Source organism: Heterocephalus glaber, unplaced genomic scaffold, assembly GCF_053883595.1.
Source record: "Heterocephalus glaber isolate CG9 unplaced genomic scaffold, H.glaber_assembly_v1.0 deba00001504, whole genome shotgun sequence".
Lineage (NCBI taxonomy): Eukaryota > Metazoa > Chordata > Mammalia > Rodentia > Bathyergidae > Heterocephalus > Heterocephalus glaber.
Window position 1 is genome coordinate 56,871,650 of NW_028258324.1, and position 26,890 is coordinate 56,898,539.

Here is a 26,890-nt window from a genome sequence, read left to right on the forward strand (position 1 = left end):
ATTCCCCACTTCCTGTTGGCGGAATCCGTATTTGAGCGCCCAAATTAACAGTGCTTCCTTACAAATTCTCCGGGATTAATTTTCAACCTACAGGAGGCTCGGGTCGCTCCCTAACTCCCCAGAGGGTGTAGGATCTGTGGTCCCGGTGCCGGCTTGACGATCCCTGGGTTCCTAGAAGGACCTCGCTACGCAGCTCTCTCAGCTGCCCGCGGTAGAGGAGAGCTAGCAAGGATAATAAACCGGTTTTATTTCCAAGTGGAGCTCCATCCAGGGACCCAGAGGTCCTTGGGCGGGCACCGAAACCACCGGGTTAAGGTTAGCGTCCTACGTTAACATTTAAAGATGTGGACTTTCACGTAGAAATATCTTTCCTTATCTCGAAAAAAGCTAGGTGACAGAACCCCCATTATCGAAAGACAATATTCAGGTGGAAAGGCGCCCCCTTTAGATCGGCAAGCATTTTGTCAGTTAACTAATTTGAATTTGCCGACTTGATCTGGATAGGCATTTGAGTTAGTCTCTGTTGTATAGTAGCTCAGGACTAGAAAGAACAAAACAACCAATCTGATTCTTTTATTTTCTAGGTAAATTGAGGCTCCCTGAGATTAAGTGGTTAAGCATTGTGAGCACGAATTAATTTTGTATATCTGATAAACAACTGTCTGTAGCACTTTGCTCTACAATTTAAATGTACATAAGAATAGAAAGCAATGTATAAAGAAGGTATGTATATATCACCTTTAACATTTCTATTTTGACATATTACCTTAATCTGTACCTTTTGCTGATGTATAAAACGTGATCAAAAGCTATAGTAAATGTTTAAATTGTAAAAATATAGTAAAAAGACACGTTGCCATTAATCCTTCTCAAAATACTCTCCCCTTACTTCAAACACAGTGATCCCAGTTCCTACCACTTTCTGGAGCAGTTCTGGAAATCCTCTTTCATGTCTTTAGTTGTCATGTGTGGCTGCTTTGATGCCCTGAACGGCTTCAAAACGTTTATCTTCGGTCATTTTGACTCCAGGGAAAATCCAAAATTCACACACTGCCAGATCACGGCACTTGGCAGCACCATTCACAATATCTATGATCACATGTCCTAAAAATATTCAGCAAACTGAACTTCCAAAACTGCTTCAGAAAGTGACAAGAATGATAGCATAAGTGTGTTCAAAGTGAGGGGAGTATTTTGAGACATATTAATGGCAATTTGTCTTTTACTATAATGATTTTTAAATTTAAATACTCACTATATATTTTTGATCACCCTTTGAACTTTAAAGTAAATCACAGACATTATGACATTTCATCCCTAAATACTTAAGCATACATTGCCAGAAAAGAAGTTAATGTTCTCTAATATAAATGCAATATTATTGTCCTAACAAAGCTAACAATTTCTCATAACCCCTAATAGCCATTTCATATTCATAACTCAGTTGGCCTGAAAATATCTTTTACAGTTCGTTTGTTACTATAGTTTTGAAATCTTCTTTCAATACTTTTGTCTCCTGCATTGTTTTTTATAAATTTAATCTTGTGGACTTAGAAACAGTGTCTTTAAAGACTAGAATTAGCAAGAAATTTTACTCCCCACTTCTATGTTGCTTTAAATCTGTCAGGTAACTGGGGACAAGACAGTTTCTAAAGAAAAATTTGGACCTGTGTAGAATAATGGAATTTTAAGGACACAAATACCTTATAGGGGTTCATCATTTACCTTTAGTAGTTTAGTCATTCCCACTAATGAAGATGTTAGTATATAACATGCTAAGATGGCACGTGGTCATTTATACTTAAGATTTGTTGTGACAATATTGGGTTTTTTAAATGATTGGAGTTATTACTGCCAATGTAAACATTACTAATTTCCCATCCTGTTTACTAATGAATATTGATCTACCCCATTTGGTGTTAGCTCTAGCTGCCAAGTACATAACTACAGCTATCTTGGTGGGCACGATGCCTATGCTCCATGGACATAAGAAGTCTATCAATGCAAGCCCTGCAAAAAAGTCCCGTGTCCCATATTTCAAGGATTCTATTTCTGGAATTTAAGGATGACATTTACATGATGTTTAATTCTACATGAAATGTCCATGTATTCTCCAAGTTCTACAATTCTAACTTAAAATAATAGCCCTGTTCTCCACTTCATCACCACTCCTGTGTCAAATCAGTTTTCAAGTTCTAGAACATAGCTGTACCTCAATTTATTCACAGCTATACATCAAAGCAAAATCCATAGCTTTAAAAGCCTTGTTGCTGAACATGAAATACTTTAATTCCAGAATGCTTAGGTAGATGTAACCCTTTTATTAACTTATTTCCACATAATTCACTTTACCTAAGTCAAGTTATTAAGGCTAACATACAAAGAGAATTTTTGTTTTCAAAAATAAGATTGTTAAAAATAGAAAAATATGTAAATATAAAGCAAAAGAAAAGCTATCTTTCACCTGCATTCCACTCCTTCCCAGGAATTTATAGCTGTTTGGTGTTTCCTCTACTAGCATATTTTTAATTAAGCTATAAATATATACATACATGAGTTTTTGTCCTACAGAAATAGAAATTGTGTAATCATATTATAAATATTCTGCAAATTCACTTTTTTAGGTAACACTGGTGGCCATATTTCCATGGCAGTACACTTAGATTACCTTCCCATTTTAATGCAAGTTTAAAATTCAATATTTTATCAATCACGTGTAGCTTTTTAAACAATGCTGCAGTTGACATATTTATAATACTGTATGTTATCAATTCTAGAATGTACTTATCGTCACATTTTAATGTCTCTGAAGCTGTGATCCATCTTTTAATAGTGTCTTAGATTAGGTGTAAGAAGATAAAATCTTATTACTAATATGTTTCTGCAAAACATATTCTTGAAGTAATATTAATAGAGAAGCAATTTTAAGACATAAGCAATTTTATTTTGATAGATAACATTAAACTACCTTTAATAAAGCTTTTACTTACCAATAAGATGAGAGCATCATCGTTGCACACTCTGAACATTATAAAGTATTAATTACTTCACAATCTAAATGCAAAATACAGTTGTTAACATTTCAATGAGTAAATGACACTAGGTATCACATTTCTGAGTCTGAGCATCCCATTTCTTCTAAGAATTTCTCTATCATACCCTTTGCCCATTTCCCCTCTCTCATTCTTTTATTAAATTATAGTGGTGCTTTTAATGTTATTGATAGTATTCTCTGTAAGTATGTAAGTAATATTTTTCTCCCAAATTTGCTTTGGTTTTATATGTACCTTGTTTTTAATATATTTTACCATCCACAGCTCAGAAAGTGCTCTTCTGCCATGATCAGGCTTCTTTATCAGGCTCTTGCATCACCAACTTTCCTGATCTGGCAGCAGCATTCGGCTCAGCTGCCCTTCCCCCAGTAAAACATTTTCTCCTCTTGGTTGTTATGCCTCTTTCTATTCACAAGGGAAAGTTTGCCATTAACCTTGTCGGTCTTGTTTGCTGTATTCTCTTGTCTTTTTGACCTCTAAATATTGATATATCTTAAAACCCAAAGCCAATACCTCTACTCTTCTTGCACTTGCTCCACAGGTGATTGTGTCTGTTTCCGTGGCTCCAAATAGCATGGCTGGGGAATGTATTACATTGCTAGGGATATCATAGCAAAATACCACAGACTGAATGACAAACAACAAATATTTATTTTCTGCAATTTCTAGAGGCTGAAAATCCAGGGTTAAGATACTGACAGGGTTGGTTTCTGGTGAGGCCTCTGTCCTTGGCCTACAGATAGTGACTTTCCCACTGCGTCATCACTTGGCCTCTTTTCTGTGTCTCTTCCTCTTTTTAATAAGGACACCCAGCATCAGTCCCTGTTCTCACCTCCCCAAACCCCTAGAGACAAGTCTTTCATGAATTAATTCCTTTTCTTAAAATTTTCAAATAAACAGAGATGGTATAGTGTGGCAGTTAATAATTTATTGCATCTAAGGTCCAAATTCACCCATTTTGCCTGTTTTGTGAAAATAATATAGGCTCTTTAAAGAGCTGTGGTTTTTGTTTTTTGTTTTTCTGTTGTTTTTTGTTTTGTTTGTTTGTTTGTTTTGATAGTGTGCCTGACATCAAGCTTTTTTGGGAGCTGGAACAGGAACACATTGCAGAATCCTTCAGTAGCTGGGATTACCAGCATGCACCACTGTGCCCTGCTTAAATGACAGATTTTAAGATTAAGCTTTCCCTATTGAAGCATTGTGTGTTTTCTCTCCTGATTGGACCCGGAGTGTTTTATGTACCTACTTTTGTAATGTAAGTTGCTTTCTTCATTTAACGTAATATTTTTGGTTTTCATCTATATTGTGTTATATACCAAGAGTTTGTTTCTTATTGCTAGATTATTTCCAATTTGGGGAAATTATGAATGAAGCTATTATAAACATGTTTGTACAAGTCCTTTAATCCTTCAACTTTTATTTCAGAATAATTTTGTATCTCCATATAAGCTGTAAAGATAGTACAGTGTCTGTATACCCCTCACCCAGCTTAAGTTTCCCCTAATGTTATCATTTCACATTGTCATAGTGCATATGTCAATATAAAAAAGCCTACATTGGTATATTGCTATAAACTAAACTCCAGATTGTCCAGTTCTTCCATGAATGTTTTTTTTTTTTCTAACCCCGGATCCATTTCAGCATACCACCTTACATTTTATTGTTATGTCTCCTTCGTCTCCCTTGGTCTGTGATGAGTTCTGAAGTTTTTCTTATTTTTCATTTACCTTGACAACATTGAGGTATTGTGTAAAATGTCTAATTTGTTTTTATCTAATCATGTTTGCCTCATGGTTAGGCGGGAGTTGGAGTTTTTGGAACAAAAATAGAGGTGAAGTGCCTGTTATAGTTTATATCTAACATTTCCCCCAATGCTTCATATGCTCATAGGTGGGGTTTTGGGGGAGGTGAGTGGATCGTGGGTGTATAATATTCATCCCTGTATTAGTCTACCGATGAGTTTATAGCTGGGTGTAATGTTGGGAGGTGAAGTCTGGTGGGAAGAGATGGGTCACTGTGGCCTTGGCCTGGAAGTATATCTATCTATACATATTTCCCCAAACCTACAACATTTTCCTTTCTTAATGGCTTGTTCTATATTATTCATCAGGGCTGCATTATTCTTCAGGTTATCTATAAACCCAGAGGGGCCTTTCCTGCCCATTCAAATCCAATATAAATTTTCCCTGTCCTCTCATGGCGACCTTTTCACATTGAGTGATTGTATCCAAACAATGTGCTGAGTTAGTAATTTTGTTTATATTTTCTTGTTTATTTATTTTCTATCTTTTCCACTAGACTTTAAATGCATAAGAATAGAATCATATACTTTGTTCACCCTGTATTCAGAAACTACAGGGTTCCTACAACTTGATAGTGCTCAATTAAAATCCATTGAGAGAATAAATTTAGAAATTGAAGGGAGAGTTTTAAATTTTTATACAATTATATCTGTAAGTCTCTTTCTTGGATGACTTTTATGTTTTATGTCACACTTAGGAAGGTGTTTCACATAAAACTATAAAAATGGCCTCCAATAATTTCTTTTGCTACTTTTATAATTATATAATCTTAAGCAAAGTTTTAAATCACATGAAATTTATATTCATGTATAAAAGGAAGTAGATATACAACTTTTTCAAAAAAATAGTAGTAGACTATTAGTCTCTCTCCATTGGTTTAAAATTCATCCTTTTTGTATATTTAATTTTCTTATATGCAGAAATATATTTGGTATTTCAGTGATTTGTTTATCTCTACAAAAGTGCCACACTGTTTCAAGAAGTATAGTTTTTTAGCATGGTAGGGTCAAATGTACCATCTATCACCACCACCATAAATATTCTTCTGTCCATCTAAACACACTTTCAAATGAATTTTGAAACTGGAATCAAGTTGCCAAGTTTTTTATTTTTAAAGAGGCAAGATGCTAAGAATTTTCATTGAAATTTTAGTGAATAACAGAATAATTTAAGTAAAATTTAGTTTTATTATATTGCCTTACTATACAGAAATACGTCTCTATTCAGATTTTCTTTATGTAATTAATTCTTAATACAGATGCATATGATTAGATTCAGAGAATTTATATAACCTCAGAATTAGAAGAAACCTCCAAGATTGCCCCTGACTACAAGGTGTACATATGAATTACACTTCTATTGATTAGGTACTCACTACCTCCTGAGGAAATGCATTTTATTACAATGTATAATGAAGTAGATAATGACTTGGATAATAAAATAAGTCTCGTAGGAATAATGTCAGAGAAGATCCTGTAATTGTCCTGTTCCACAATTTCCTTGCCTACACAAAAAGTGTTCTTAGGCCAGCATCTATAATATTTTGAAAATCTGTTCACTTCAAAAGTTTATATCAGATAACTGGCTGTTCTGTTGTACACTATTAGTGAAAGATAGTTGCAAGTCCTTACAAAGGAGCCTTGAATTCACAGCCAAAAACTGAGCAGTTTCTGATGTCACTCTTGCTTTTATTTACCTTTATCTTTACTGTTGGCACATATTAATTTCTCAATTTATAGTTGCTGAATTAATGAATAGATTATCCTTACAGATTTATTTCTCCTGATAATGAGAAGCCATAACTATATTTAAAGAGAATATTTTTCTAATGCAAGGAAACCATCGAGGAAAAACAACTAATTACATTTTCTCATATACTTTTCTGGAAAATACACAATCACAAAATTTATATTGCCAATGACAACCACTGATTTGTAAAAAGCATTATGTAGTTGAGGTGGGTAGAATAGGATGTGGGTGTTATTATGGAATTAAGTTGGGTACCGTGGTGTGTGTGTGTGTGTGTGTGTGTGTGTGTGTGTGATCAATTGCTGTAGATGAATGACTATAAATAAGAGCTAACAATTTTTTTCTATGACTATTACCTAGAACCTAGGGCAAGGAGGGAAATGTCCCTTTTATCAAGTATTTTCACCTATCAGGAAAATAGTCCAAAAAGTTTTTTTAAATGGGTAAGACAATACTTTAAGAAGCTTTTATATTCAGAGGCTCACACTCTTGCTAGTGGAAATATATATTTTACAGACTTTATTCATTTATTCTAATCCAGTAGATGGTGCTACATGTCTGTATATGTAAAGTAGCATGAGTGCTTTATCCTTTTTCTTTTTTCTTCTTTTTTTTTATCTGCAACCCTCATCAAGGTCTACCATTATAATGAAGATCATTATTTCTGACATCTGAGCCAAATCTTTGGATGCAGCATTAGAGATGTACTTAAGAAAAAAAAAAAACAGAAAATGATTGTGGACCAAATACCAACCTAACAATCTATTAATATTTTTTCCTCTCAGCTCATTCTCACTCTAAAATGACAAAATCTTTGGTTTCACACAGAATTGTGTCAGTTTACTTAAAACATCCAGATACAAAATCATAGCCCCTCTTTCTTCTGAACACTGCTGGTTGGTATCATAATGAAGCAACCATAGTAAGGGTAATAATTAACAAAGAATGTTTAAATTTAAGATTGTGATAGATAGATCAACATGTAAATCAATTCTTTGAGAAGATAATGTACATTTTAAGTATATGAAAATTTATAAACATGAAGTTTGATGTTGAATCAATGATTAAGCTAACTGTATACATTAATATTTCTTTATAAATCATTGAAGACCCTAAACTTTAGAAAAGTAAAGGTTTTATGTAAGAATCAGCAAAAATAATCCATATGACCCAGCAATATTTGATTTATTTTAGTTATTTGTTCCAAACTCAATTAAACTTCATATATAATCCAAATCAGAAGTCACTGGGTTTTGCCTCCTTTTATTTGGCAGATTTTAATATATTATTTTCTCACATATTCAAAATGTTTTAGAAGTATCATTGTACTGTAAACCAAGAATAAGGATGACATCAACTACTAATATAAAAATTAGAACATTTTCACTACTGAATTAGTTTATAGTATTAAACTCTGATTTAGTTAACTGTAATACAATTTCATGAAGTCCTTTCATGTTCTTTGAAAATTCTTTTACTCTTTTCATTGTATCAAAAGAAAAATGAGAGCCATGATTAATAATGAGTGCTATACATAAGGTAGGTATCATAATCTGCTGACCAAAGACTTAATAAAATATTTTTATTCAATCAACTATAGAGAAGTCAGAAGTGACCTTTCAGATTTTGTCATTTATGCTCTCCTTCATTTATATCTTCATTAACTCTTTTACCAGCCCTTGAACAAACTCAAGAAGACAGGATTAAATTTATTATTCCTAGGTATGTTACACAACATGGAAAACCACACGCTCTAAATCCAGGGAATGACAGCTTAATTGAAAAGACAGATATGTGTAAGTGTGTCTTTTAGGCAGGTGTGTCACCTACATGTATTTATTACCTTGCCTATGTTATAATTGGCACTTTTCTATTCTTACTTTTTGAGATATGACCACCACTACAAGTAGAGTTTCTTCATCAACACTTAAAACATGATTAATGTATATTTCCCACAAAGAGTTTACCATCTAGTGGAGAACTGACCACAGCAGCTGCACCCTGGCTGATCTCCTGAGCTCTCTAGCAGATCCCTCTGATACCATCTCTACATCTCAGCCAAAATGACTTTTTTAAGCCCCAAATATGAGCACAACCCCCCTCCCCATGGCAACTCCCCCATGGCTCACCATGGTCCCCTAACATGGTTTAAAAGACCCTCCTGAAGTGATCTCACCACCACCCTCATCTTATACTCTGCTTCATCTTACACTGGAAATTCTAGCCTAGCTAAATTTGTTTTTTTCCTTGTGGTCTCTCTTACTGCAAGCCTTCACACACCTGTTCCCCCTGCCTTGGTAGACCCCTGCTGTCCACTTTCTCTAACCTGTACATGCTCCACTAGCATCATATTTTCACTACCATGACACTTGCTAAACTCTTTACTTCTGTGAGTCCCCATTATACTGTCAGAACCATAAATTGGAGTGTCTAGCTTATTTAGCTCTGGCTTATTAGCACAAATACATAGTAGACACACATTTGTTCATTCATTGCATTAACAGTCATTCAGCACCTAGTGTGTGACACACTCTGTAGGGAGAGACGGGGACATGTAACTTGAACAAAACAGATTAGGACACTGACTTGTAGGGCTTTTATTAAATTAAATAGTGCATACTGAGTGCCTAGTTGGTATGTGTTATGGGTTCTAGTTGTCCCCCCAAAGCCTCATGTGCTCATATATTCGGATTTTCAGAGCTGACTGGATTAAGGGTATGTGATACTAAATTAGTCCACTCCTTGGAAGCAGCATAGTTCTGGGTGTGGATAATGGAAGCCCCACTCTGGATGTAGGTGGCATTAATCCATAGGCTTTTAGCCTGTATGGAAAATAAAGAGAGAGACGGAAGGCAGGCTTACTTCTGCTGCTTGCTGCCTTCTTGCCATGGACTATTTCTCCTCTGCAATGCCCCTTTGTCATGCCATCCTGCCTTGGAACAAGCAGACTATGGACAGAAATACAAACCGTGAGCTGAAATAATCCTTTCCTCCTTTAACTATATTTTCTCTCAGCAAGGAGGAAAGTAACTAAAATAGATTTTTATTACCAGAGAAGCAGGGTCATTGCTGTGACATTATCTGGTCATGTGGTTCAGAAACCTTTGGAACTGGCTTGTGGAAAGAGTTTGGGAAGGTTTGGAGATGCTCGCTGAAGAAGCAGCCCTGGAATGCTGTAAGGTGAACTTGATGTGAGATTCTGGTTAGAGGTCAGAAGACCAGAATGCTGATAGAAATCCTGCCAACAAAGATCAGGCTCAGGGGGTTTCTGCTTGGAAGAAGTACTTCATTGGTTGTTGGACTCCAAACCATGTGTGTTATGCTTTAGCAGAAAATTCATCTGCATTTTGCTCTTACAAAGAGACTTTGTCTGAGACCGAGATTAAGTGTGGTGTACTAATTAATCTGGTGAAAGAAATTTCAAGGCAGTCTAATGTTGAGGCAGTGGCATGGCTAGTGTTAGCCAGATCTATATTGAGAATCAACGGCAAAGGGGCCACCAGAATGATTTATAACATTTTGAGTTTGGCTAGAAAGGAATCTCCAGTAAAGTTGCAGGCTACAAAGACAGAGCAGAGGAGAACTTGGTTGCTGAGAAGGAACAGAACAATATAAAAGGTGGCCCAAGGACATCACAGGAACCAGCAAGACTCCAGCCATTGCAGCTTCAAAGTTTCAAAGGTGAAAGACTTCGCTTTGAGAAGAGAACCCCAGAGCACCATATTTCAGAATGGTGGTGGGCTAGGGAAGTTGTTCTTCAGAATTGGGTTCTTAGTGCTCAGCAATCCAGGCCCTTAACCTCTTCAGCCAAGAGTGAAGGAAGCCTGGTTACTGCTCCAGCTGGTGACAGACTTTAGCGTCATCATGTGGTGCTAGTTTTAGGTCCATGCAAAATGCAAGAGTTACGGGGTCAGGAAAGCTACCACACAGATTTCAGAAGAAGAACTGGGAGGCCAGGCAGCATGCCCCCAAGAAAGCAGTGTGTGAAGCTGTGAGTGTGAAGGTGAAGGTGCAGTACCAAACCCAGAAAGTTAGAGAAGCCAGGAATGTGGATCATTTACGGAAAGTCACAAGGAGTGAGCAGACCCAGCCCAAGAGAGAAGCCATGGAGCTACAACCACTAGAAGTGTCATGGGGTAGAGCCACCCAAGCCCTTTGGAGTTCATATCTTGCCATGGATTGCCCTGGGTGCTGGACATGAACTTAATGTTTGCCCTGCTGAATTTTGGACTTGCTTTGGTCCCGTTCTTTTCTGTCTCTCTATTTGTGCCTTTTGGAATAGGAATGTTTATCTTATGCCATTGTATGTTAGAAGTGCTTAACTTTCTTTTCATTTGTACAGGGCCTCACAACTAAGAGTTTACATTAAATCTTAGCAGAGACTTTGACCTTGGACTTTTCAGCAATGCTGAAACCGTTAGGACTTTGGCAACCCTTAGGGATGGACTAAATGTCTTTTGCATGAAAAGATGTGCATGAGTCTTTTAGGGATCAGGAGGGAGGAATGTTGTAGCTGATGTTCACCCAGGGCCTCATGTGTTCATATATGGGGCTTTTCAGAGCTGGGTGGATCCAGGACATGTGATACTAGGATAAGAACGTGTGGTACTAAATCAGTCCACTGATAGAAATCAGAGTAGCTCTGAGTGTGGGTAATGGAAGTCCCAATCTGGCTGTGTGTGGCACGAGTGGCTAGGCTTGTAGCCTGAATGGAATATAAAGGGAGAGAAGGAAGGTGGGCTTCCTGATGCTGTTTGCTGCCTTCTTGCCATGGACTATCTCTTCTCTGCAATACCCCTCTGCCATGCCACCCTGCCTTGGATCCAGCCAACTATGGACAGAAACTTACCAATTGTGAGCTAAAATAAACCTTTCCTCCTTTAACTTTGAGTGTCCAATACATTGTCTCAGCAGTGAGGAAAGTAACTGAGACAATAAGGCTCCCAGAACTCATCAAAGATAGTGTGTCTATGTCTCCAGGTGGGATAGGAGCTGGGGCAAGGGCAGAGCCACCCAAAATAAAAAGGATCTTACCTGAAACTTTAGCAACAGGAGTAGAAGGACTCCTGGTGAAAAGTAGAAATAAAAGTGCATTTTAGGTAGAGTGAGTAACAATCTCTAATCTTGGAGGGAGCGGGGAGCAGTTGAGGGGAACAGTTGTGGGGAATTACCAGCAGTTAAATACTGCTGGATATGGCATAATTTTGTGAATTGGCATATGTCTGGGAGAAGAAAAGTTGAAAGGCACCAGATCTCAAAAATATTTTCTTCTAGGCAAAAGGGATCAATTGAAGAAAGTTTTCATTGGTGTGTATTAGTTACACAGAGTGGATTTCATTTTGATATATTCATACATGCATATAGCATACATTGATCATTTTTCCCAGTTACCCTCTTTCCCTTTTCTCTCACCTGCCCTTGATCCCCTTCCTCTTCTCTGGTAGACTTCCTTCTACTTTCAAGTATTTTCAAAAATTTGTTTTTAGATTCCATATGTAAGAGAAAATGTGATATTTGACTTTCTGAGTCTAGCACATTTATCTTAGCTTGATGCTCTCCAGTGCTATCTATTTTCCTGGAAGTGGCATGATTTCATTCTTCTTTATGGCAGAATAATACTCCATTGTATACATATACCACATTTTCTTCACTCATTCACCTGTTGACAGTCACCTAGCTTATTCCCATGGCTTACTATTGTAAATCACACTGCAATAAACAGGGATACAAGTATCTCTATACTATGCTGACTTTAATTTTTAAGCAATATACAGAGGAGTAGGATAGCTGGATCAAATGATACTTCTATCTTTCCTGGGTTTTTTTGTTTTTTGTTTTTTTAGGAACCTCCATACTGATTTTCATGGTGGCTATACTAATTTACATTCCCACCAACAGTTCAGAACCATTCTTTTTTCACTGCATCCTTGCCAGCATTTTTTTTTTTTATTGTTGATGGTAGCCACTCTGACTGGGTTCTCAATGCAGTTTTGATTTCCAATTCTCTGCTGGATAAAGATGTGGGACATTTTTACTTATTTGATTTCAGTAATTTTAAATGAGGGAAATGAATGGAAGAGTTCAGTGAGGATATGAAAAACTTAAAGATAAAATGTAATATTTTGTGACTGGAAGCAGGGCCAAACAAGACTACAGTCTTCTCATTCTGGGGGAAATTTGAGGGGGCCAGTGGAATAAGAAAATCTAACCCCCAAATCTGCCAGTAATATTGTACCAGAGATAGCAGTTTCCAAAACTTCCAAAGATTACCTTGTCCAAGTGTAACTGTTTTTGCCTGGTTTTCAGATACTTATGTATTTTTTACTGTGCTTAACTACCACTCTCTTTGGAATATCAGAGTTCATATTAACACCTACAGCGATCTGTATGCCCAAACTGATCAGTGTTCTCCAGAGCCCATGGGGGCCCATGGGAGGCTCAGGACTTTCAGAAAACAGAAAGAAAAAGGGCAGGAAAGATACAATGTATCCTATGTCCTACTCAGTCCTAGAAGTTAGTAAAATAAATATTGGTGAAAGTTTACTTTGCTTTCAGTATTGCTCTTCAAAAGCCTTCTTTGTTCTTTTCTACACGTTTTCATATGCTTGAGAGCAAGCATGAATCACTTTCATAATTAAAAGAAAAAATATTTTTAAAAAACAATAATAACCAAAAAAAAAAAAATCCTTGGAGGTAATGCAGAGGAGTGAAAACAACAAACAACAAACATATCCACCATGTAACTGCTCTATAGAATAATTTAGGATAAAGATACAAGGAATATGTGTTCCTCATGATATTGCACACCCCATGTGTATGAGCACAACACAAGAACAAGTCTGGAATGAGGCTGCAGCTTGCACTTCCACGTTGCTATATGCAAAAAGAAACTTTCCACTGGCTCAGACACTTGGCTTTTTTTGTGGTTAAGGCTTTAAGAGACACTGCAGAAAGGTGGCTTGCTTTTATTCTGTGAGCTATAGCTCTCCACATAATATATGGGTAAATTTACTCAAAGCACTTGTTATCAGCTGTCAATCTGCTTCTTAGCCTGCATTTGGCTATGTTTCAGGTACCAAAGGAGAAAGCAAGAATTATTCCATGGCTTTTGCCCTGAGGGAACTAATTGTCACTTCTGAATTTACTGAATTACATGTGAAAGTAATTGCTGTTCTTCTGCTCTCTTCTGGTATTATTCACATAAATCCTATGTAAAGCTACATCTGTATACGTTGAGTCAGTTTATTCAAAAGTGGATGATACCTGTATACATGTTCTTAGATAGCTGCAAGTAGTTATTTGAAAAATTATCTTACCGATGTCTTTCCATATTGAGACATCTTTGAAGGTATATTGACTCCTTCCTCTTGGATTCTAGTCAATGTGTTTGCCCATGTTTTACCATGGACTAAGGAATTTTATGCTGTTCATTGTTTTTCTTCTTTACATATTGAACAGTAATTTCTTGGTTTTCTCGTATCATTGTCTTATTCCAAACTCCTTTGTAAATGAGCTTCTTAAGTTTCAGTGAGGATTTCCGGAGATACAAATTGTCCTATCCTTTCTTATTATCTGGCACTCACTAAGGTTCATTGCAGAGTGGTGGGAGGGGGAGGAGAGAGAGAGAGAGAGAGAGAGAGAGAGAGAGAGAGAGAGAGAGAGAGAGAGAGAAACATTAACCAACAGTTTTCTTTTATGAACAAGAAAATTGGCCGTTTTCCTATTAGCATATGAGGAACCTAAGAATGTCCTCTGTTGTCAAGGCAACAGCTATTCCTTAGGTAGCTGCAACAGAAAAGAAGCCAGAGCAATCTTTTTAGGATCAAATTTTTTTATCATCAAATCATAGAAAGAGAACCTTGATAGTCTACCTAGCCTATTTTGTCTTTAGTTAAGACCTACTGCAATAATTTGAAACCAATACAAAAAAGTCCTCTTTTAAATTGTTCTGAAGAACTCAAATAGCTTTCCCTGGTAATCATTTGTAATGTCTTACAGTGCACACTGAAAATAAATTTTTCCAATAAATCTAACTTAAATCTTCCATGCTGCCACTTGAAATCACTTCCTACAGTTCTATTCTGTGGAAATAAATAATTGTACACTTTCTAAAAGAGTCTTGCATAACCTTAAAAAAAAACTCTTAAATTTCTTAAAGTGAACAGTGCTAGATCTTTTTATCTTTCCAGCCATAGGTATTGTAGTTGTCCTCTCATGAATTCTATACTCTGCAATGCCATCTCTAGCTAGGAAATCCAGTTCTGCCCCTTAACTTACATAGAAGGCTGACTGGTGATAAAAAGAATAGGACACCAAGTTCTCAATCTGTCTATTCAAGTATCCTAGGTAAATTTTAGCTGTAGGATTTTCTTCATTGTCAGAGTTGTTTGGTTTGGTTTGGTTTCATGGACTGCCTAATACAACTTTTTCTGTGTGTGAGCATAATCATTCATTCTTCACCTGATATTTGGACAACTGATTTGTCTCTTCAAGTAGACAACTACTTTTAGCTCTCCTTGTAGAATTGTCTTGGTTTTCTTCCTTTCCACACTTGCATCAATAAATGAATGACCATATTTCTAGTTCCACTGTACACATCAATGATTAGTATATGTTGTGCACTAGGTATAGGAAAAATTCTGGACACTTGATCTTAAGATATCCACACTGGTCAGCCAGAAACAAACAAAAAATTATAACTAGGACCAGATAATTCCTTTTTTTCTCATTTGATTTCTTGAGTCAATCAAGGAGGATTAATCGACATGCTTTAATTCAGATTTTATGTGATCTAGTGAATGACCTCTAACATATGAATTTGGAAAACCTCGTTCTAGATCAATCAAAATGGCAAATCATTTAAGTTCTCTTGCCCTATCTCTGGGTTACACTGAAGATGCTAGTGATTCTAGGATAGAGTAATAGCTTAAGTGCCAGGCTCCAGGTATCCCATCTCTTTGTTTACATTACCAAATCTACATTCCTCTGCCTGTATGATCGTGAACTCTATTGGCTTTATTTTCCTTATGAGCATATAGGGCTTTTGAGAAAATTAATCTAATCTATATAATGTACTACATATTTTGAACACCAAGTATTTGGTAAATAGCAATTTTATTGTAACATTTTGGACTATTCAATGTTTTTTAAATATTTATTTATTATTTGAAATGAGGCTTCTCTACATTGGTGAGACTTGCCCAGAAGTCCTAAGCTTGAGTGACCTCTGACCTCCTGCCTCAGGCTCTCAAGTAGCTGGGACTGTAAGTCTACACCCCCATGCCAGGCACTCAGTGTTCACTTCTGAAAGTGCATGCAAGATTCTCTAGAAAAAGTTACCAATCAGCCAGGCATGGTGGCACACAGTTGTGATCTCAGCACTAGGGAGGCTGAGGCAGGAGGATCACTGTGAGTTCGAGGCCAGCCTGAACTACAAACCAGGACCTTGTCTCAAAAAAAAAAGAAGTTACCAATCACTTTCTAAGTGGCATTCTCCTGTGAAGAATTTAAATGAGAGGGGAGACCAGGAGGTGAAGAAGAGCAGGGTGTCATCTATGACCAGAGCTATTTAAATTTGTTATGCTGTCAATGTTTTAAATGATCCCTGTGGCTTGTTAAGGCCAGTTCTCATAATCACTGTGATTACTACACCTAACTTTGTCTTATTTTTCAATGTATTTTTGTTTATATAAGTAATACATGAAAACTCTTCATTGTGAAGGAACTGAATAACAATGTTATACATACAATGAATATCTAGCGTTCCTGTTTGTCCTTAATAATATTTCCCTTCCCTTGGAGCAACATCTTTGACTAAGATTGATGTACCCAAAGTAGAAGGGAAAAGTCCACAAATACTGCTAGTTCTAACTATTTTTCCCATGCTGTAGAACAAATGATACTGGACCTTGACTATACCTCTATTTGTTAAGAAATAATTATTTCATGAAATTCTTCAGAATCTGCAGTCAATGTGTACCACTTATTTTAACTGTGCCATAGAGTATTTGCTTTTGATATAGACAGAATCTCAGATCATGATGTGATTCCTCACACACCCTAATCCTTGCCAGATAGCCGTGCCACTTTAGCTGTTGCCTGTTCACATGAGTAAGGATCATGAAGTTAAATTTTATATCATTTGGGCAAGAATAATATCAAGAAAATTAATATCTTTATTTTATAATACTCTATGGCTTTTTTTCTGAAAGAGTCATGGTCAATGTCTTTGTGCCAGCATAGGAAGTAATGAATGAACACACACATGTCCATATACATTCACACATACTCTCTTTCCAACAAATGAAATTAAGAATGTGATGATCATCTCCTCCTAACAGTTTCTTCTGAGCTCAGAAGAAACTAGTTTTGGGAAAACTCTTGCTATCTTTTGCCAATAGAGTTCTTACACCAAAATCTGAGCTGGCTTTTCAATTTGATTTGGTTGTGGGAGGCGAGGCAGGGGTTGTGTTGTCATAAGTCTTCTGCTTCCCCCCCACTCCCCACATTGGTTGAGCCTCACTGCTCTTCACCATAATCCTCCCAGACCCACTTTGCACATTGGTTGAGCCTCACTGCTCCAACAAGTAATGCACTTCTGACACAATGAAGGGATGGCAGGAGTGGTGTGGGGAAAATCAGATAATGTAGGCACAAGCTTGACAGACTTGCTGCCTTTCAAGTGGCACATTATGAACTGGCCAAGTGAAACATGAAGGTATTATCCTGTGTTATCTGGTAGTTGAATGGGGTGCAGCTTCCTTCATGGTAAGGTGCTTGGCTTATTGCCACAGGATCTCCCTGTAGCTGCTTCACATATTCACTCAGAGTGCTGCCTGCTCACCTCTACTAACTCTTTTGACTCCAACCTACCCCAGAATAAGAGACGAGAACATGTGAGGATCAGGTAATGACTCTGACAGACTGGTTTTATGAACAGCAGGTCAATTTAGAAATGTCTGCAAATGGAAAAGTGATTTTAGGGATTCCAGGTTAAAATAAAGAGAACCTAGGTTTCATAGGGTTTCCTGTACCCACACAGCTTCCCAGGACTGGCTTCTGTCTTCTCACAGCAAAACATATCAGTATTGTAAAATTATCTTCTATGCCAGAAAGGAAACTGTAAACACACACACACACACACACACACACACACACACACACACACACACACACCCCACAGTTAGAGTCTGTATGAAGTGACTCCAAAGTCAAATGTTTTAGACAAGCTACAGAAGTGAGCCTGATCCCTAACCCTGATGACAAACTCATAGGATAACTTTCAAAGTTTATGAGCCACTTTGAGAGAGCAAAACACACCCTGACATCCAAAGTTCCCTTGTAGTTGATAGTAATGAGCCATAAAATGTGTAGCGCCACTTTTGATAAGCCACCCATAATGGGTGCCCACATTTTATTAAACATTATAAGTAAATGGCGTAGTTTGCCAGGACTAGAAGCATAGCCGTTTCCCCCTCAGAATTAATTCAACAGAATACCAGCACACAGACCACACAGGGTTACACAGATCCAGCTGTTGACTATACAACCCTGAAGAAAATTTCCTGAAGTATCTGAGGTTTAATTTCATCATAAATAAAATGTATTCTCAAACTCATAAATTTTTCCTAAGGATTAAATGTAAGTAAAGAGCCTAGCCAAACACCCAACTGGTGTAAGGTAGGCCCCCTGTTCAGGTCGGCTTTCTTTCCTTTCTTATCTCTGTGTCTTCATTACAAACAACTGGACTTTGCACACCGTGGGATGAGAGGCCTTCATCAAAGCAGGTTCATCAAAGCAGATTGATCTATGAATTGCTACAATAAAAAAAGGTTCATAATAGTCCCATTCACCTACTGGTCCATGATGCTAAAATTGTTCTTCAATTTCAGAGCTTAGGAAATTAATGAACACCATCCTAGGACTTCAAAGGTATTTATACATAAAATTTCATTAAATTACATAAAGGTCTATATTACAAGATGCAAATATTCTCTTCGTTTTACAGGCCCTTGAATTTTTTGAGGTTGTTTGCTTCCAAGAAAACAACCAATCTGTGACCAAGATGTAATTAAAACCCACGATTTCTAATTCCCAGGCTTTGACTCCAACCTCTGAAAATGCTTCAATTCAATGAAACTAATGGCACTTTGGTCTCTGGAATTAGATCCTGTTATCAATGACTTCCACATGGAAAGATCATTCCAAAATGTGTAATTAACCAAGAAAATGCAAATAAACCAATTTGTACCTGCTATTTAGAAGTAAGACACAGAAATGGTTTGAGTCATTATTTGAAAATGTCACCCTTTTCTGCTTCAACTGCAGCCCATGTCTCCAGTTGTTTGCATATTTCTTTCAAAAATTACTTTTCCAGTAAAATATTTTAGATCATTTAATGATTCAATTATCAATGCAGAGTCCAGAATGGAGAGAGAAATACTTGGACGCAATGGGAAGAAAATCCTTCTTTTAGTGGCCTTTAGCAATTTGATTCAGTACATATAAGGCTCTATGCTAAGTAAGGTGAAAGTCAAGCTCTCAGGCTAGCACAGATGGAAAAATAGTAACACTTGGCCAATGTTAGAATGAACCTGGCAGAGTGGGTAAATGCTTATGTTTACCTTGTAAAAAGCAGGCAATAATCAGTATAATAACACAAGGCACAGTCCAGAAAGGCTCCTAGAGGAAGAAATAGTTAAGCTGGACTTGGAAGCTTCTTTCAAGTGACAGAGGCTCGATTCAAAATAACTTAAGAGAAAAACAGCACAGATAATTGGTTGTCACTATTAGAACAAGACCTGAGACACCCAGATGCTCCCAGTCTCTGTGGCTCTCTTTTCTTTGTGGTCATCTGCATGGTGACCTCATTGCATCCTACTGTATGAAGGCTCTCTCTTTGTGTTAGAAAGCATGGTCCCTGGCAGCTTTGGGCCAACATTACTCCAAATTAATGACACAGGAAGACAGACTTTCTCTTCTCTACCTTCGGTACAGGAAGGATCTCAAATGGGCAAGGTTGGGTTACTTGCTCAATCTTAGACAGATCAATATGGTCAGAAACAACAACTTGTCAAGTCCTGAGTCATGGCTGTGATTGGCAAGGCTTCTTGAAGTAGAGTTGCAGTGGGAAAAAAGCAGGTTGTCAAGGGAAGAAGGGCTCTGAATAAACTGACAGAATGAATTGTATTGCAGTCTGGAGAGACAGATTAGCCACCTGAAGGGGGCACAGGCAAAATAGTTATTCCAAACAAGAGGAAAGATTTGAGCAAAAGCAAAAGAAGAAAAATTCACTGTGCTTCAGGTGAGTGGATAATATTGGTGAAACAAAATAGAAAAGAATGGAGGGCTGGCTGAGATCAGAAAGATGTGCATTTTTGAGCTCTTAAGAAGTTAGCACTATGTTCTCAAAGACACAAAATGTACTACACATACATACACATATACACACATAAATACATACACATACATATATATGTGTGCATATATACGGGGTGGGTGTGTGTGTTACTGGAGATTGAACCCAGTGTCTTCACACTGAGTTGTGTCTCCAACACAATTTTTATTTTTTATTTTGAGACAGAGTCTTGCTAAATTTCCCAGACTGGGCTTGAATTTGTAATCCTCCTGCCTCAGCCTCCTTGAGTACTGAGGTTACAGGTATGCACTACAACACCCAGATAAGTGTACTCTATATTTTAAAGAGAGAATTATGACTATATCATGGAAGATATACTCTACAGAAATGTGACAGACAGGGAACTGGTTCGGAAAAGTATGATGGGTATGTCATTTTTGTCTGAAAGTATTCATTGCTCAGGGAGAACATCATTTAATGAAATGCTGGTGGGAATGTAAACCATGACATCCCACACAACCACGGTGCTTGATCAGTGCTAATAGTGCATTTCCAGGACCACCGAGATTGGTTCATGGGTAAGCACATGACTCATCAGAACCAACTGAATTCCTTCCTGATGCTTAACCCATGGATTCTTTCAGACAGCATACTGTAAATGTATAGACTGAGTTCCAGAAGCCATCCTGCCATTACAGAGAAAAAAATCTAAGTAAAACTAAATGAAACACATGAGAAAAAATATAGCTGAAAGGAAGAAAAGGGGCAGAGCTTTATTGACATTGCTTCATCCCTGAATTGATGATGTCTTGAAATTTCTGTATTCATGTGTCAATATGACTTTTCTGTGGTTTAAACTGATTTGAACTCTACCTCTTTTACTAAACAATTGAAAAAATTCTTATGGTAAAAATGTAGTTAGCTGTTAACAGTTGGAAATGATATTCTAAAATTTTGTTCAACTCCAAAGCTGTACTCTTTCTACTTAACTATTTTTGTGCTATCTTGCTTCTGTACCATTAGAAAGCAATATTCTAGGTGAGAAATCATAAAGGTCTAAACTAAGCAATAAGATCAGAGGGAAAAGAATCAAGAAATATTTGAGAAAGAGAAGCAATAGTTCTGGAGAGTTCCTTCAAACCATTTTAAATGTCAAGAAACAGTAAAGAATCTTAAGATTCTGAAATTGGGTTAAAACAAGTATAAGAGGCAAACTTGGCTGGAAAGGAACAAATCATCTTTCACTTGAAGTGCTTGTTGAATATCCAAGTGGAGCCATCCAGTGGGTTGTTAAAAAAACAGTTCTACTGATCCATAGGCAACAAACATATAGGCTTGAGAATTTGATATCTATGCCAGTGTTTACAGCTTCTGGAGAGGATAGGATTGTTCACAGATAGCCCATCAAGTGAAAAGTAAAAGATGGTAGAACATAGACCCTCTCTACTCCAAAATATCAGCATCTGAAGAACAGGGCTTTGTTCATGCTAATCCCTCAACTTGGAGTGTTCTTTTCCCTTTGTCTACTTATGATTGGAAATGACACCACATTATCTCATAGTAGTATCTCCTTGGGGCTTTGTTGGCTCTCCCATTCTTCATCCTCCAGCCCCTGGGGCTTCCTATAATAATATTCTTATTACAGTTCTTATTCTATAGCACTGGGGACCAGAGCAAAGACTTCAGACTTCATATAGACCTGAGCTGAATTTCCACTCTACAATCTTCCCGTTATGTGGCCTGGGCAAATTACCTAACTCTTTGAGACATGGTTTTCTTCTACAGAAAATGGAGGGTGGGACGGTGAAAAATGGCTCCCACAAGGGTGTTTTGAGAATGAAAGAGATCATAGCAAAACTTTTGGTACAATGACTGTCACATAGAAAATGCTAGAATTATTTGTGTATAAGTCTGTTTCAACCTTCCAGACTTCTTAAATGCAGATCCTGTGCCATTCATCTTTGTAACTTAGTTCTATAACGAAGTATTTGGCACCTAATTGTCACTCAGGAAATGTGTGCAGGCTTAATACATGAGTAGATACATCTAAATGCTTGATTATAGATTGTCTTATTTGTTCTGCATCAAATAGATCACAAAATAAACTCCTCTTATATTAAATCTCTTTCCCTATTCTCATTCTGTTGTGTTATGATAGGTGCTAGATGCTCAGTTGGTACAAAGAGACACTAAGGATGTGTTTATTATGACCAGTGTATCTAGTGCTCTATTTGAAATGGCAAACAAAACAAAGGGTCACATTTTCATTTTTTCTCAAATATTTACTATGTTTCACAGAATTAAGCACATCTTCTGAAATGTTTGTTTTCTAGAAACTCTAAAACAGTTTTCTGGGAATACAGGGAACATTTGAGATATTGATATAAGCTATAGGATCAATTTATCATTATCTATTAAGAGATGAAAAGATGTGAATAACTTTTGATTTTAGCAAGCTCACTTCTAGGAACTTATTCTTATGAAAAAAGAAAACAAAGATTAATATTTCAAAAAAACATGTTCATTACTACAGTATTTATGATGGTGGAAAAACAAAAATAACCTAAATGTTCTTCAATAAGGAAATTTCTCAAAAATTATAGTATAGTAGATAATTATTCAGTCAGTTAAATTATGTTTTCAAAGATTATATTATGTCATAGGAATATGTATACAACCTAATTTTTTTTAAATGTTGGAGCACAATTATACACATACAATCTAACAATGTGAAATGAACACATAAAAAGATCAGAAACAAATACAAATATCTCATGCTACCCCAACTCCATTTCAGTTCCTGAATTAAGGCAACAAAAATTTGGAACATTAGAAATACCTGTATATTAAAATAGTAAGAGTACTATCTTGGAGTAAAAAGATGAGATTATTTTAATTTTATTTTATAAATTATGCACATTTGCTAAATTAAAATACTTGATTTATAATTTAAAAGTTACCAAGGTACAAATATTCTTATTTTTTAATAAGAAGGGCTGAAAAGCATTTCCCTTTTTAACTCAGTGTTTTGGGGAAAACAAGAATTTATCTGCATCCGTGTGACTCCATAGCATTTTAAATCTCGGTTTAAGGTGCTTTTCTTCCTTTGTTGCAAGGTAGTTTCAGAAATATCCCCAGCCAAGAAAACTAAGTACTGAGGAATCTCCTGGTGCCCCAACCATGTTTGTCATTCAGTTTTCTCTCTTCTTGGTCCACCCAATCATGCATCCAAAGAACTGTAGATGTTCCTTTCCTGACTGACTTTGAGTCTGTTCACTTCTTGTCATTGCCTCTGCCGCTATGCCAGCTCAGTTTGTCTGAGGGACTTTATAATCTTTTAACTTGTCTGCATGCTTTCAGCCTTGATGCCTCCTCTTTGGGTCATGTAGCAAGGAGAGTGATAATCCTGAAGTGCAAACAAAAGAAAAACATTCAGGAGCTTCCCATGCCCAGGTTTAGTGAATAAGTCCTTAACACAGTACATGAGAGCCTCATCTGAGCTGCTTCCTCCTTCAGCCTTGAGCTTCCATTTCTTTCTCCTACTCTATGCCCAGTATGTGGAAGCTGTTGTGTCAGCTACCTAGAATGTGGCCATGCCCTCACTCACCTCTTGGTGAGTGGCTGTATCCACAGTGTTTTTTCTTTCTTCTCTTTTGTATCAGACAGAGCTCACTATAGGAACAGATTTTACATAGATATAGTTGACAAGACAGGCTTATGATGGCAGCCTGCAGAGTCAGGTGTGGAAGAATACAAAAGGGCTACCTGGGGAGCCAGCGGGGCCGGGGCCGAGTGGGGCTGAGTGATTGCAGGCTGACCTGGACCTGCTTACTCCAGCTTGCTCCACCAGCTTACCACCAGGCACCAGGACAGGGTGAGGAGGACCCCCCTGGGCAGGCTCACCAGCTGACGGCTTGGCCACGCGGGCACCACCAACAATACCTGCCCCCCAAGCCCGGCCCCTGGCCTTTTGGCTGTGCAGCTACTTGCTTACACACTGCAGAGGCACAGGGGGACAAAAGCCATTGTCCTGAGCTCCAGAAGTGTACAACAGAGAGAGCCCCTGTCTCAGGCTCCCTGATGAAAACAAGCCCACTGGAAAAGTGAAGGGAATCAAGGCACACCAGACCACCGTGATTGGTAAGTTGGAGGGATCATCAGCTCCCATTGGAAAATGGACTTTCTTCACGGGAAAAGCAGCTGAAACCTGCAGTAGAAACTTGCAGAGTGCAGCCCTACAGGAGGACAGGGAGCTCAACTTGGGACTTGCAACCAGAAATCTGCCTAAATCTCATGGGTCTGGGACTAGCTTACTGAGACTCATTGACTTATAACTGCGCACTGCTGCCCATGTTGTCTGTGTGACAGTAGAGATACACCTTGAAGGAAGCCCTTTATTTTTAAAGGTGATAGGTTAATAACTACCATAAATTGTCATTCTTTAAGAGGTACTTGATGCTATGCTGTTGCTGATTGTATGACTTAGGCTAAGGTGTCGTGATTGATCTAAACAGTTTTCCTTCCTGGTATAATGAAAATGAGATAGCTTCAGAGTCATTACAGACTCAAAACCTAAAGACCAGAGTCACGCAGAAGACACCAAATCACCCCGCTGCAGACAGGCAGCCACCTGGTTCCACACTACAAAGACGCAGAGGACACCAGACCACCAGACCAAGGTACTGAGTCCCACTGTTCCCGGCCCAGAGGTAGGGGCTTGTGAGCCACCGTCCCACTGCTCCTGGTCCAGAGGAAGGGGCTTCCTGGCCACCATCCCTCCCACTGTGCTGCTCCCAGCCCAGAGGAAAGGGCTTTTGGGCCACCTTCTGTTCTGCTGCTCCTGGCCCAGAGGAAGGGGCTTCCTGGCCACCATCCCTCCCACTGTGCTGCTCCCAGCCCAGAGGAAAGGGCTTTTGGGGCACCTTCTGTTCCACTGCTCCTGGCCCAGAGGAAGGGGCTTCCCGGCCACCATCCCTCCCACTGCTCCTAGCCCACAGGAAAGGGCTTTTGGGTCACCATCCTTGCTGCTGCTCCCAGCCCCTGTCCCACCTCTCCCAGCTCAGAGGAGGTAATCCATGCAGGCGCTAAGAGCCCCCTCCCCCAGTCGAAATGAGAAAACATGTAAATAAGTCTCAAAACCATACTTCCAGATCACCTACAGCAACCCCAAAGGGAAATGAGATGGAACACTCTGATACTCAACCACCTGGACCCACTGAACTGGCAACAAAAGGGGATCTGGAAAAAATGAAATCAGAAATAATTTCTCAGATAACAGGAGAAATTGTGCCCCTAGTGCAAGACATGATTAATAAATCTAGAGAGGAGCTCAGGAACATGATGGGATCCCAACATAAGAAACAAATGGTATCCATAAAACAGATGCAAATAGATTTCCAGGACATGAAAAACTCCATTGAAAGTCTACACAGCAGAATGAGCCAATGTGAGGACAGAATTTCAGATATAGAAGATAAGATTGCAATTAGTGACCAGGAAAAGAAAAATTGCTTCAAAATTATAAGGGAACATAAGAAATCAATCCAGCAGCTGCTAGATGATGCAAAGAAGAATAACATAAGACTGATTGGGCTCAATGAAGAACCGGGAGACAGTGGAGATGACATAAAAAATCTCTTCACAGAAATAATGGCAGAAAACTTCCCAAGCAGGGGAAAAGAGCTTGACATACAGATAAGTGAGGCATATAGGACTCCAAATAGCCTTGATCAAAAAAAATCTACACATAGGCATATAATTGTTAAGACTCCAGAAACATAACAGAAGAACAAAGTTCTCCAAGCAGGCAGAGAAAAGAAACAAATCACATACAAAGGAAAGCCCATCAGAATCACAGCAGACTTCTCAACACAAACCATCAAGACAAGAAGAGCTTGGAGTGACATATTCCAAGCCCTAAAAGAAAACAGCCTCCAACCCAGATTGATGTACCCTGAAAAACTATCTTTCAAAATTGATGGAGAAATAAGATACTTTCATGACAAAGAGCACCTTAGGAATTTTGTGAATACCAAACCAGCACTCCAAAGAATTTTACACAATATCCTAGGAACAGACATTGAGGATCATAACCCCAGAAAGCAAAGCAGAATGAACCCATCTGGCATGACAAGAAATTAAAGGTAAAGGGGGAGAACCCAACAAAAAGAAAAAGTCATAGCAATGACAAATCAATACATTTCAGTTATAACCATCAATGTTAATGGTCTCAATTCACCAATCAAAAGAAATAGACTGGCAGAATGGGTCAAGAAGCAAAATCCAACAATATGCTGCATACAAGAAACACACTTCATTCAAAAGGAAACTCATAGACTGAAAGTTAAAGGGTGGAAAACAATAATCCATGCAACAGGAACCCCCCAAAAAGCAAGAGTAGCTATCCTCTTTGCATATCAAGTAGATTTCAAACCAACACTAACTAAGAGAGATGAAGAAAGACACTACATCCTTGTAAAGGGAAGAATCCAAGAGGAAGAGATGACACTATGCACCAAGCACTAGTGCACCCAACTATATAAAACAAATACTAATGGACATGAAAAGTTATATATGTACTAATACAACTGTAGTGGGGGACCTCAACACCCCACTGTCACAAATAGATAGATCAACTAAACTAAAAATAAGTAATGAAATACTAGAACTCAATTGAACTCTTGAACAAATGAACTTAACAGATGTTTACAGAGTCTTCCACCCCACAAAATCAGAATACACATTCTTCTCAGCTGCACATGGGTCATTCTCCAAAAGAGACCACATACTCACACATAGAACATGTTTAAGGAAGTGCAAAGGAATTGAAGTTATCCCCTGTGTATTATCAGACCATAGTGCGATGAAATTGGAGATCCATAGCAAAAGAAACTCAAAAACTTTCATAAACATGTGGAAATTGAACAACA

At 37.9% G+C, this 26,890-nt stretch overlaps 1 long non-coding RNA gene across 1 annotated transcript; it reads left to right on the forward strand.

Annotated features, from left to right (window-relative positions):
* Positions 1-28: 28 nt before the first annotated feature.
* On the forward strand, positions 29-18,838 carry LOC110349362 (uncharacterized). Its single transcript, XR_002395262.2, has 3 exons — positions 29-315; positions 585-723; positions 18,612-18,838. It is a non-coding gene; the product is annotated as an uncharacterized LOC110349362 (long non-coding RNA).
* Positions 18,839-26,890: the final 8,052 nt, after the last annotated feature.